Here is a 13,408-nt window from a genome sequence, read left to right on the forward strand (position 1 = left end):
GTCATAGATTAGTTGGCCATAGGTGGGTGGGTTTATCTCTGGGCTTTCTATCATGTTCCATTGATCTATATTTCTGTAGAAATTATTATCTTGATTACTGTAGCTTTGTAGTATATTGTTATTATCATATTATCTTGATTACTGTAGCTTGGTAGTATAGTCTGAAGTCTATACTACATATTATGTTGATTACTGTAGCTTTGTAGTATAGTCTGAAGTCAGGAAGCCTGATTCCTCCAGCTCCGTTTTTTCCCCTCAAGACTGTTTTGGTTATTTGGGGGTCTTTTGTGTCTCCATACAAATTTTAAGATTTTCTGTTCTAGTTCTGTAAAAAATGCCATTGGTAATTTGATCGGGATTGCATTGAATCTGTAGATTGCTTTGGGTAGTGGAGTCTTTTTCACAATATTGATTCTTCCAATCCAAGAACATGGAATATGTCTCCATCTGTTGGTTTCATCTTTAATTTCTTTCAACAGTGTCTTATAGTTTTCTGCATACAGGTCTTTTGTCTCCCTAGGTAGGTTTATTCCTACGTATTTTATACTTTTTGTTGCAATGGTAAATGGGGGTGTTTCCTTAATTTCTCTTTCAGATTTTTCATCATTACTGTATAGGAATGCAAGAGATTTCTGTGCATTAGTTTTGTATCCTGCAACTTTACCAGATTCATTGATTAGCTCCAGTAGCTTTGTGGTAGCATCTTTAGGATTCTGTATGTATAGTATCATGTCATCTGCAAACAGTGAGAGCTTTACTTCTTCTTTTCCAATTTGTATTCCTTTTATTTCTTTTTCTTCTCTGATTGCCATGGCTAGGACTTCCAAAACTATGTTGAATAATACTGGTGAGAGACGACATCCTTGTCTTGTACCTGATCTTAGAGGAAATGCTTTCAGTGTTTCACCATTGAGAATGATGTTTGCTGTGGGTTTGTTGTATATGGCCTTTATTCTGTTGAGGTAGGTTCCCTCTATGCCCACATTCTGAAGAGTTTTTATCATGAATGGGTGTTGAGTTTTGTCAAAAGCTTTTTTTCCATCTATTGAGATGATCATACGGTTTTTCTTCTTCAGTTCGTTAATATGTTGTATCACATTGATTAATTTGCATATATTGAAGAATCCTTGCATCCCTAGGATAAATCCCACTTGATCATGGTGTATGATCCTTTTAATGTGTTGTTAGATTCTGTTTGCTAGTATTTTTGCATCTGTATTTATCAGTGGTATTCGTCTTTAATTTTCTTTTTTTTTTGTAGTATCTTTGTCTGGTTTTGGTATCAGGGTGATGGTGGCCTCATACAATGAGTTTGGGAGTGTTCCTTCCTCTGCAGTTTTTTGGAAGAGTTTGAGAAGGATGGGTGTTAGCTCTTCTCTAAATGTTTGATGGAATTCACCTATGAAGCCATCTAGTCCTGGACCTTTGTTTGTTGGAAGATTTTTAATCACAGTTTCAATTTCACTACTTGTGATTGGTATGTTGATATATTCTATTTCTTCCTGGTTCAGTCTTGGAAGGTTACACCTTTCTAAGAATTTGTCCATTTCTTCCAGGTTGTCCATTTTATTGGCATAGAGTTGCTTGTGTTAATCTCTTACGATGCTTTGTATTTCTGCAGTGTCTGTTATAACTTCTTTTTCATTTCTATTTTTATTGATTTGAGCCCTCTCCCTCTTTTTCTTGATGAGTCTGGTAACGGTTGATCAATTTTGTTTATCTTCTCAAAGAACCAGCTTTTAGTTTGATTGATCTTTGCTATTGTTTTCTTTGTTTCTATTTTATTTATTTCTGCTCTGATATTTATGATTTCTTTACTTCTGCTAACTTTAGGTTTTATTTGTTCTTTCTCTATTTCCTTTAGGTGTAACGTTAGATTGTTTATTTGAGATATTTCTTGTTTCTTGTGGTAGGCTTGTATAGCTATAAACTTCCCTCTTAGAATGGCTTTTGCTGCATCCCATAGGTTTTGGATCATCATGGTTTTTTTTGTTTGTTTTTGTTTTTTTCGGATCGTCGTGTTTTTAATGTCATTTGTCTCTATGTATTTTTTGATTTCCTCTTTGATTTCTTCAGTGATCTCTTGGTTATTTAGTAACATATTGTTTAGCCTCTATGTGTTTGTGCTTTTTACGTTTTTTTCAGCGTAAGTGATTTCTAATCTCATAGCGTTGTGCTCAGAAAAGATGCCTGATATGATTTCAGTATTCTTAAAGTTACCAAGGCTTGATTTGTGACCCAAGATGTGATCTATCCTGGAGAATGTGCCATGTGCACTCGAGAAGAAAGTGTAATCTGCGGTTTTTGGATGGAATGTCCTGTAAATATCAATTAAATCTATCCAGTCTAGTGTGTCATGTAAAGCTTGTTTTTCCTTAGTAATTTTCTGTTTGGATGATCTGTCCATCGGTGTAAGTGATGTGTTAACGTCCCCCACTATTACTGTGTTACTGTCGATTTCCTCTTGTAGAGCTGTTAGCAGTTGCCTATGTATGTAGGTGCTCCTGTGTTGGGTGCATATATATTTGTAATTGTTATATCTTCTTCTTGGATTGATCCCTTGATCATTATGTAGTGTCCTTCCTTGTCTCTTGTAACATTCTTTATTTTAAAGTTTATTTTATCTGATATAAGCATTGCTACTCCAGCTTTCTTTTGAAAGGATATCTTTTTCCATCCCCTCACTTTCAGTCTGAATGTGTCCCTAGGTCTGAAGTGGGTTTCTTGTAGACAGCATATATATGGGTCTTGTTTTTGTATCCATTCAGCAAGCCTTTGTCTTTTTGTGGGAGCATTTAATCCATTCACGTTTAAGGTAATTATCGATATGTATGTTCCTATTACCATTTTCTTAATTGTTTTGTTTTTGTTTTTGTAGGTCCTTTTCTTCTCTTGTGTTTCCCAGTTAGAGAAGTTCCTTTAGCTTTTCTTGTAGAGCTGGTTTGGTGGTGCTGAATTCTCTTAGCTTTTGCTTATCTGTAAAGCTTTTGTTTTCTCCATCAGATCTGAATGAGATCCTTGCCACGTAGAGTAATCTTGGTTGTAGGTTCTTCCCTTTCATTACTTTCAATATGTCCTGCCACTCTCTTCTGGCTTGTAGAGTTTCTGCTGAGAAATCAGCTGTTAACCTTACGGGATTTCCCTTGTATGGCATTTGTCATTTTTCCCTTGCTGCTTTCAATAATATTTCTTTGTCTTCAATTTTTGCGAACTTGATTACTATGTGTCTCGGCGTGTTTCTGCTTGGGTTTTTCCTGTATGGGACTCTCTGCACTTCCGGGACTTGTGTGGCTATTTCCTTTCCCATGTTGGGGAAGTTTTTGACTATAATCTCTTCAAATATTTTCTCGGGTCCTTCCTCCCTCTCTTGTCCTTCTGGGACCCCTGTAATGCGAATGTTGTTGCGTTTAATGTTGTCCCAGAGGTCTCTGAGGCTGTCTTCATGTCTTTTCATTCTTTTTTCATTATTCTCTTCCGCAGCAGTGAATTCACCATTCTGTCTTCCAGGTCACTTATCCATTCCTCTGCCTCAGTTATTCTGCTATTGATTCTTTCTAGTGTATTTTTCATTTCAGTTATTGTGTTGTTCATCTCTGCCTGTTCATTCTTTAATTCTTCTAGATCTTTGTTAAACATTTCTTGCATCTTCTCGATCTTTTCCTCCATTCTTTTTCTGAGGTCCTCGATAATCTTCATTATCATTATTCTGAATTCTTTTTCTGGAAAGTTGCCTATCTCCACTTCATTTAATTGTTTTTCTGGTGTTTTATCTTGTTCCTTCATCTGGTACATAGCCCTCTGCCTTATCATCTTGTCTGTCTTTCTGTGAATGTGGTTTTTGTTCTACAGGCTGCAGGATTGTAGTTCTTCTTGCTTATGCTTTCTGCTCTCTGGTGGATGAGGCTGTCTAAAAGGCTTGTGCTGCTTACATATTGACTGCTGTAAATAATGCTGCAGTGAACATAAGGGTGAATATGTCTTTCTGAACTAATGGTTTCGTTTTCTTTGGGGAAATACCTGGAAATAGAATTGCTGACACTAGAGGGTATTATGCTAAGTGAAATAAATCAGACAGAGAAAGACAAATATGATTTCAGTTATAATGGAATCTGAAAAACAAAACAAAGCAAACCAAACAGAACAGAAACAGACTCATAGATTCACAGAGCAAACTAGTGGTTGCCAGAGGGGCGAAGTAGGGTTGGCAAAATAGGTGAAGAGAATTAAAAGGTGCAGACTTTGAATTTTAAAATAAATGAGTCACAGGGGTGTAATATAGTCATAGCATAAGGAATATAGTCAATGATACTTTTGTGTATGCTGACAGATGGCTACTAGACTTAATGTGATCATTTCACAATGTATTTGATTGTGAAATAACTATGTTGTATACCTGAAACTAATAACATTGCACATCAACTATACTTTCATAAAAAATAAAGTGGCTGAAGACACATAAAAAGCCAATGGAAGAGTAATACATATTTATCTTAATTTTCCACTTCTGTTGCTTTCTGTTCATTCCTGATATTCCACGTTTCTTTCTTGTATAATTCCCCTTCTGTCTGAAGATCTTGCTTTAGCAATTATTTTAGAGCAACAGTTTTTCTTAATTTTCTTTCATCTGAGAATGTCTTTATTTTTGTTCATGGAGGATATTTTTTTCTGAAGATAGAATCCAGGTTTTGCAGTTGTTTTCTTTTAGCACTTGAAATATACTGTTCTGCTTTCTTCTTGGCTCCATGGTTTTAATGAGAACCGTGCAGCCATTTGAATTTTTGTTCATCTATAAGTAATGCATAATTTTACTCAGTTTGCTTTCCATATTTTTCTTTGTGTTTAGTTTCCAGTAGTTTGACTGTGATTTGTCCTGGCATGAATTTCGTCATGTTTATCCTTTTCTGGGTTTTCTGAGATTATTGAATTTGTAGGTGTGTGTTTTTCCTCAAATTCAGGAATTTTTCAGTCATTATTTCTTCAAATATTTTTACTATGCTGTACCTTTTTTCATCTTATACTGGTCTTTTGTTGACATGAATATTAGGCTTTTTGGAATTGTTCCACTACTAACTGAGGCTCTCTTAACTTTTTTCCAGTCATTTTTCTCTATATTTCACATTGGATAATTTCTATTGAGCTATCTTTACATTTTCAAACTGTTTCTTCTGTCATCTCCGTTCTGCTGTCTGCCCATTTAGTGAGTTTAATGATACCTTAGGTATTCTATTTTTCAGTTCTAGTTAACAGTTCCATTTAGTTCTTCTTTACATCTTCTTTTTCTGATACTTTTAAACTTTCCAGTCATTTCAGGAGTGTTCACAATTACTTGGAGTTATTTTAAAATTTGTCTGACAATTTCAATTTCCGTGTCATCTGGGATAGGTGTCTCTTAATTGTCTTTTTCCATGGGAAGTGAGGTTTTCCTGATTCTTTAAATGCCATGTATTTTTGGATTGTATCCTAGACTTTTTGAATTTTATTTTCTGAGTCTACTTCTTATTTAAGTCCTACAGAGAATTTCAGCATTTTTGTTTTAGCAGATGTTCAGTCTACTTGGGTTTAGGCCACAAGTCCTGAGCAGCTTTATATGGACAGTAGTCTCAGCATCAGTTGTGTGGTCAAAGCCTCTGCAGTGCTACTTGGATCTGTCCTTCATGTGTACCCCCTACTGGGGGATTTGAACAGTGGTCTATCCCACTATAATTTAGTTCTCAAAGTCTTTGTATGCTGTTTAGGGTCAGATTCATACATGTTCATCCTGTGCTGAGCCCAGGAGTTCATAAACAACCATAAGAGGTCTTTTTCTGAGCTTCTTTCTATCTGTAATCTCCCCCATATTTCCTGTTTTCCAAGGGTTTCCTTCTCAGTCACCTGGCCAGAAAGCTGAAACTCTAGTTATCCTACTCTGCCATGTATTTCACACAAAAGCATCAAAGTCCAAGGCCAGGCAGTGGGAGAAGAGAGGGGAAAAAAAGTCACCCAGTGTTACTACTGCAGCTCCCTTAACCAGAGACGATTGCCCTCCCTCAGAGTTTTGGATCCTGTGGCTCCTGTTATTGCCCTGCTGCAATGAGATTGTTTGGGGGCCAGGGCACAAGAGAACAGAGAATGGAAAAAAAGGAGAAAAAACCAGTAGCTTTCTACTCTCCTTTCCCACTCCTTAAGTCCTTCTTAGTAGTCTTCTCTCAGATCTCTCTTTGTCCAATTAGTTCCCACTTCCTAGTTTTAAGCTGTGTTAATTTTAGGTATGGGGATAATGCAGGAGGAGAAGGAATATGGCAGTTTTACTTTCAGTTGGGTGGTACTTGAGATCCTGGTCGTCTTCTACTATTTACTTGTTAGAGACTTCAGTAACTGCTGCATGAAACAGAGAATAGAGCAGTGCTCACCAAGGGTTGGGGAGCAGGGGAAAGGGAGAGATGTTCAATTGGCATAAAGTTTCAGTTATGCAAGATGAATAAGTTCTTGAGACCTGCTGTACAACAGAGCACCTATATTTAACAATACTGTGTTGTCCACTTAAAATTTGTTAAAAGGGTAGATCTCGTGGGAAGTGCTCCCAAAAAATGAGGTGAGATACAAACTTTATGATGTAATGGATGTGTCTATTACTTTAATTATGGAGATGGTTTCATGGGTGTGTGCTTATATTCAAACTCATTTAATTATGGACTTAAATATGTGCAGCGTTTTTGTATATCAATGATACCTGAATAAAGCTGTTAAAAAAAAATAGCTGCTGTGTGCATTTTGCCCAGATTTTCTAGCCACAGTTAGTGGGAAAGATAGTGTGTGATTACTTTCTTACTCAGAACCAGAGCCTCCCATCAGCCATATGATCTTTTTGTTTGCTGAGGCACATTTTTGCTGAGGTATATTTTTTAAACATCATGGCCTTTTATGTATGAATCAGTTTCGTCGCTGGTTGAGAGTCTTTATGATAGTAGGATACACTGTATCTTACCCAGAGTTGTATGACCTGCAGGGCTTAGGAGAATGATGTGTACCTCACCCATTGTTACACAGAAACTATTTGTTGAATCCGTGATTACATAAAATCAATTAACTTTCCCTCTGGATCATTCCAATTAAGACAATCTAGGGGAAATCCAGATGTTCTGAATACAGTTATGAATAAAATAAAATAGCTATTATACATTCATCTCTTTACCAGAAAATCAAGTAAAGGACCTGCACCTAAGTAAAATCTTGTTCTAGTAGAGAGGGAGGAAGAGAGGGACAGAAAGAGAGAGCAAACCTACATAACTAATGGTTAGAAGGTGCTTAATGTCATTAAAAATAATGTTCAAAATTGATTTCCTAAGGAGAAACTGCTAAAATGTCTACATTTTAGCCCTTCTGTCATTAGAGTTACATTAAATGTTTCAACCTCATGATTTGACTCAAGTCATTTGACTCAGTTTTTATTGGTAGGTCAGTAATTAATGGAATAGCCTGAGCAATTTCAGAATTAACTTTATTAATTTGACAACATTTATTTAACAAATATCAAACTCCTACACTATGAAAAGCTCTTGATGATGTGATCGGATGTAAAAGTGAGTGAAATAGTTACTTTCCTCCATGATAGAGGCTGACAGACTTTTTCTGCAAAGCATCACATAGTAAATATTTTAGGCTTTTCAGGCCGTATGGTCTGTGTCACAGCCACTCAACTCTGCTGTTGTAGTGCAGAAACACATGGACAATATGTATAGACAAAATGTATATGAATGGGCATGGCTGTCTTTCAGTAAAACTTTATTTACTAAAGCAAGTGGCACACTGAACTTGGGCTCTAGTTTGCCTGGGTACTATGAGAGTACAGGATATGAGTCCTCTAACCTAGTCTGCCAAAAATTATGCTTGCAGAAGTCTTCCTGGAAAAGGAGATGTCTGAGATAAGTTCCGAAGTAAAAGTAAAGTTAGGTGAAGAATTATCAAAGAGAAAAAGGTGGGGTTAAAGTATATTTTATCAGGAGGTAATAACATGAGCAGAGGTACAGAGGTATGTGTAAAGAATTACCCATAGATTTGGATTTTCTGAAGCTTAAAAGAAAAGGCCAGGAGTGAGTGTTTCTAAGCCGGTGTGGTGCTCAAATGAGAGATGAGTTTGGAAAAGTCAGTAGGTATCCAGTGAAGGGTCTTAGGCAAAGCATCAATGTGTTCAGGTTTTCATTTTATATAAATACACTTCCTAAGTGTGTGTGGAACTCAAGTGAGATGGAAGATGATGGGGGTGGGGAAGCAAGAACGGCCTGTGCCACAATTGTTGAGCACTTCATCATTTCCCTGTTGATCACTGGATTTTTTCCTGTTTTGGTATCTTGCCTACAAAGACACTGGATTTTATGCTGTGACTTAAGACAAGCTTCAGATGATTCTTTTCCTTCCTTTGTGATTCTAAGGCAAAGCATAACCCCATGTCATCTGATGGTGAATATTTTTCCAACTTTAGTAAAGAATAATTTACAAATATACTTGTATATATTTAAAGTATACAATGTGATGATTTGATATACATATACATTGTGGAATGATTACCAAGATCAAAATAATTAATACATCCGTCACCTCACATAGTTAACTCTTTGTGTGTGTGTGTGTGTGTGTGTGTGTGTGTGTGTGTGTGAAGAATGCTTCAAATCTACTCTCATCAACTTTCAAGTATAAAATACCATATTATTAACTGTATTCACTATGCTGTACATTAGATCCTCAGAGCTTATTCTTATAACTGAAAGTTTGTACCCTTTGACCTACATCACCACATTTCTTCCTCTTGCACAGTCCCTGGCAACCATTGTATTCTCTGTTTCTATGAAATTGGCTTTTTTTTCTTTTCTTTTTTTGTTTTAAGATTCCACATGTAAGTGATGTCATAAGATAGTTATCTTTCTCTGTTTGGTTTATTTCACTTAGCATAATGTGTGCTAGACCCATCCATGTTGCAAATGACAGAGTTTACTTTTTTTTTGGCTGAATAATACTCCATTACATATATAAGATATAAGATATATAGGATATATAAGATATATAAGATAACATAAGATGTAAGATAAGCTATAGGATATTATATATACCATATATATAGAATTATATATTATATACACATATATACAGGTCTTCCTCCACTTATGATTGGTTTACATTCTGATAAACCCATCATCAATTGAACGTGTCATAAGTTGAAATGCGTTTGATACAACTAACCTATCAAACATCACAGCTTAGCCTAGCCTAAGCTAACCGTTCTCAGAACACTTACACTAGCCTACAGTGGGGCAAAGTCATGTAACACAAAACCTATTCTATAATAAAGTGTTGCATATCACATGTAGTTCATTGAATACTGTACTGAAAGTGGAAAACAGAATCGTTATGAGGATACTGCATTGTTGTAAATATATTGAATGTTTACCCTTGTGATCCTGTCGCTGACTGCTGCCACTGCCCAGTATCACAAGAGAGTATCCTACAGCGCTAGCCCAGGAAAAGTTCAAATGCAAAGTCTGAAGTACTTTTTCCAGTGAATGCATATTGCTTTCACACACCTTGTAAAGTTGCAAAATCTAAGTTGAACCATCGTAAGTTGGGTACTGTCTGTATATATACATCTCTTATCTTCTTTATTCATCTTTCAGAGGACATTTAGGTTGTTTTTTGTATCTAAGCTATTATGAATAATGCTGCGATGAACATGGATGTGCAGATATCTCTTTAAGATACTGATTTCACTTTCTTCATATATATACCCAGGAGTAAGATTTATGGATCATATGGTAGTTCTATTTTTAATTTTTTGAGGAACAGCCATACTGTTTTCTATAATGGCTGTACCAATTTACATTACTACCAGCAGTGTATAAGGTCTCCTTTTCTCCACATCTTCACCAGTATTTGGTATGTCTTGTCTATTTGGTGGTCATCTTAACAGGTGTGAGGTGATAACTTACGCTTTTGAGGTGCATTTCCCTGCTGATTAGTGATGTTGAGCACCTTTTCATATACCTGTTGGCCATTTGAATGTCTTTGGAAAAATGTCTATTTGGGTCCTTTGCCCATTTTTCAGTTGTTTGTTTTTGGTATTGAGTTGTATGAGTTCTTTATATATTTTGGATATTAAACCCTTTTAGATATATGGTTTGCGAGTATCTTCTCCCATTCTCTAGGTTGCCTTTTTGATTTATTGTTTACTTTGCTGTGCTGAAGCTTTTTAGTTTGATATAGTCTCTTTTGTTTATTTTAATTGTTGCCTATGCTACTGGTGTCTTATCCAAGAAATCATTGCCAAGGAACCTTTTATTCTGTTTTCTTCTAGAAGTTTTATGGTTTCAGGTCTTACATTTGAGTCTTTGATCCATTTTGAGTTAAATTTTGTAAGTGGTATAAAGTGTCCAGTTTTAGTTCTTTGCCTGTTTTCTCAACAGCATTTATTGAAGAAACTATCCTTTGCCTACTGTGCATTCTTGGCACCATTGTCAAAAGTTAATTGACCGTGTATGCATGGATTTATGTCTGCACTCTCTATTCCGATCCAATGATCTATGTGTGTGTTTCTATGCCTGGACCATATTGTTTTGACTACTATAGCTTTGTAATATAGCTTGAAATCAAGAAGTGTCTACATTTAAAAGTGTATGATCACAAATAATAGTATGGTAATATAGTAATTTGAGGGCAGATGACAATAAAGGAACTTGAGGAAATATTTTCAATGTAGACTTTCTCAAGTTATTTTATTGTCACCTGCCTGAAAATTACCGTAATACCTCAACATATATATAGGGATTAGGAATGTGCCCTCTAGAGTTAGGAGACACAAAACTTGCACAATAATAAGCAGTGGTCCTGGCAAAACAAAAAACATGCTCTTTCCCTGACATCAACACAAAGTAAAACAGAACAAACCTAAAGGAAAACCAAGACTCCTGATTCAGCTATACCACTGTCCTGCAGTTTATTCACTCTGCTTAATTCTTCCCGCTTTGTCATCTCTAATTCTTAATCCAGAAGACCAGCATATGTGGAATAAATAGAAATCCTTTCAGTTCATTATACTTCACCTTGGGATAGCTCTTGTTTCCAGATGTCCTGGGAACTGTTTCTACTTAGCAAATACATTTCTTTCTTAGGAAACCATACTTACTCACAAACTATCACACTGACAAACCAGATATGAAAGAGAGATACCATCCTCCATACCCAATTTTCTCTTCTTTTTATGCTTTAGAGACATAAATTCATTTTAGCTTTCATGAAAAGACTGGAGTTAACAGATTTTTGCCTGCAGTCATCCTAATAGACGTGTGGGCTTTCGAGTCGTTGGATCTGGATTCAAATGTCAGCTCTTGCACTTAACTACGCTTAATGTCTAAAGTGAGAAATTTAGATGTTTAAGCTCACTTTCCTTTTCCATATATATGTAGATAATTTAAAATAAATAAAAACCCATAGAATTATTAAGATTCAAATAAAAATTTGTAGGTGTTATTATCTCTTTTCAGAAATGAGGAAACCAAGGGTAAATGAAGTTAAGTATGCTGTACAATCATATTCTATAATAACAAGTAACATTTTTTGCACTCAGAAAATGTTAGTATCATACATTCTTCTGATATCCTCTCTTTATGGGAAAACAAAGCTTAGAGTTGATTCATAGATACCATTAAAAACATTCATCTACCTAAACTGTTGAGTCAGGTCAACATAACTGGAATGAGGTTGGCATATTCCCTGCCCAATAGGAATTTTTGTTTGGATATATACCTTATTCCCCTCTGATTTGGGAAGTTTATACTGATGCTAATGTGTGTGTGCACACATACATAGCAGAGATGGCAGTCCATCAAGCAGCCGCATAGCACAGGGATATCAGCTCGGTGCTTTGTGACCGCCTGGAGGGGTGGGATAGGGAGGGTGAGAGGGAGGGAGACGGAAGAGGGAAGAGATATGGGAACATATGTTTATGTATAACTGATTCACTTTGTTATAAAGCAGAAACTAACACACCATTGTAAAGCAATTATACCCCAATAAAGATGTTAAAAAAAAAAAAAAAAAGCCAGGGGCAATCCCAAGACTCTAGTCAGCACCACTTCTAAATTCAGTTGCTCTGAGCTGACTTAAATCCATCTTTCTTCATCTCCTGGGCAGGGTCTCTGTAGAGACATGGTAGTTCTGAGTCTGTGGCCTCATCTGGTACAAAACTGTTCTCTAATGAAAGGCCTGGGGCCAGAGACCTCATTTACTTTCCCCAGAGTCTTCACAGATGGAAATGAGGATTTCTATTTCACAAAGCAAAAGGGCATGCTGTCGGAACTACAGCATCTGCTTCTCGATTCAATAAAGCAAATTCAAAACCTAATGTCTCCCGCTGCTGACCTTGTCGCAGTGACTGTGTTTTTTCAACACGGTTGTACCTCCTTTGTAACTGTGTTTAACTCACTGCAGGGCCAGACACTTGCATGCATGGGAACAGTGCTGCAAAAGACTTTGCCCTGTTCAGTGCTATAAGAAGAAGGATTCTTCAGAGGTGCCAGGAGAGATCTGTGGCTGCCAGCAGAAGGTTTTAGAGACAACTATTTACCATTCTGGACTTTTCCTTTTAGGTACTATGCAGGGATAACCATTAGAATTCAATAGATACAACTTCTTCCTTTATAAATGAGGAATCTGAGGACCAGAAGTTTAATAACTTGCCTAAACTTATATCGATACATCAGTTGGTGGAGGTAACCTAAAATGGCGGCCACAGGAGGTCTGCGTGCCACTGTCCAGGCAAAGTCTCTGCATTATAAACTCCTAGGAGGACTTGCTGTGTGGAGGGTCTGCTATGGTGTGCTTGGTTCATCATGGAGAGTGGGGCCAAAGCCTGTGAGGTCACACTGTCTGGGAATTTCTGTGAATAGATGGCTAAATCCATGAAGGTTGTGGATGGCCTGATGATCCCCACTGGGGACCCTGTTAACTACTATGTTGATACTAGTATGTGCTATGTGACACTCAGACAGTGTTCACTGGACATCAAAGTGAAGATCATGTTGCCCTGGGACCCAAGTGGTAGGATTGGCCTCAAGAAGCCCCTGCCTGACCATGTGAGCATTATGGAACCCAGAGATGAGATGCTGCCCACCACCTCTGTCTCAGAACAGAGCAGTGGGAAGCCGGAGCTGCCAGCTATGCCCCAGACAGTACACACAGCATAACAGGGTCTCCTTGGCAGTTGGATCTGGAGTCTGCAGGTTGCTCTCTAAAGATCTTTAGTAAAATCTGTTAAAAAAGAGAAAAAAAATCAAGATCTCACACAAGAGCCTTTTTATAGCTGCAGGTTGTATTCTCCATTTACTAATCTCTAATAATCACTTATTTTACTCTGGACCGGTGTTTCTTTCAGGTCAGAGTTTCT

At 36.9% G+C, this 13,408-nt stretch overlaps 1 pseudogene; it reads left to right on the top strand.

Moving 5' to 3' along the window:
- The first annotated feature begins 12,744 nt into the window (after positions 1–12,744).
- Positions 12,745–13,208, top strand: LOC114892157 (annotated as a pseudogene).
- Positions 13,209–13,408: the final 200 nt, after the last annotated feature.

Source organism: Monodon monoceros, unplaced genomic scaffold (genome assembly GCF_005190385.1).
Source record: "Monodon monoceros isolate NGI ecotype Baffin Bay Population unplaced genomic scaffold, NGI_Narwhal_1 Super_Scaffold_12, whole genome shotgun sequence".
Taxonomy (NCBI): domain Eukaryota; kingdom Metazoa; phylum Chordata; class Mammalia; order Artiodactyla; family Monodontidae; genus Monodon; species Monodon monoceros.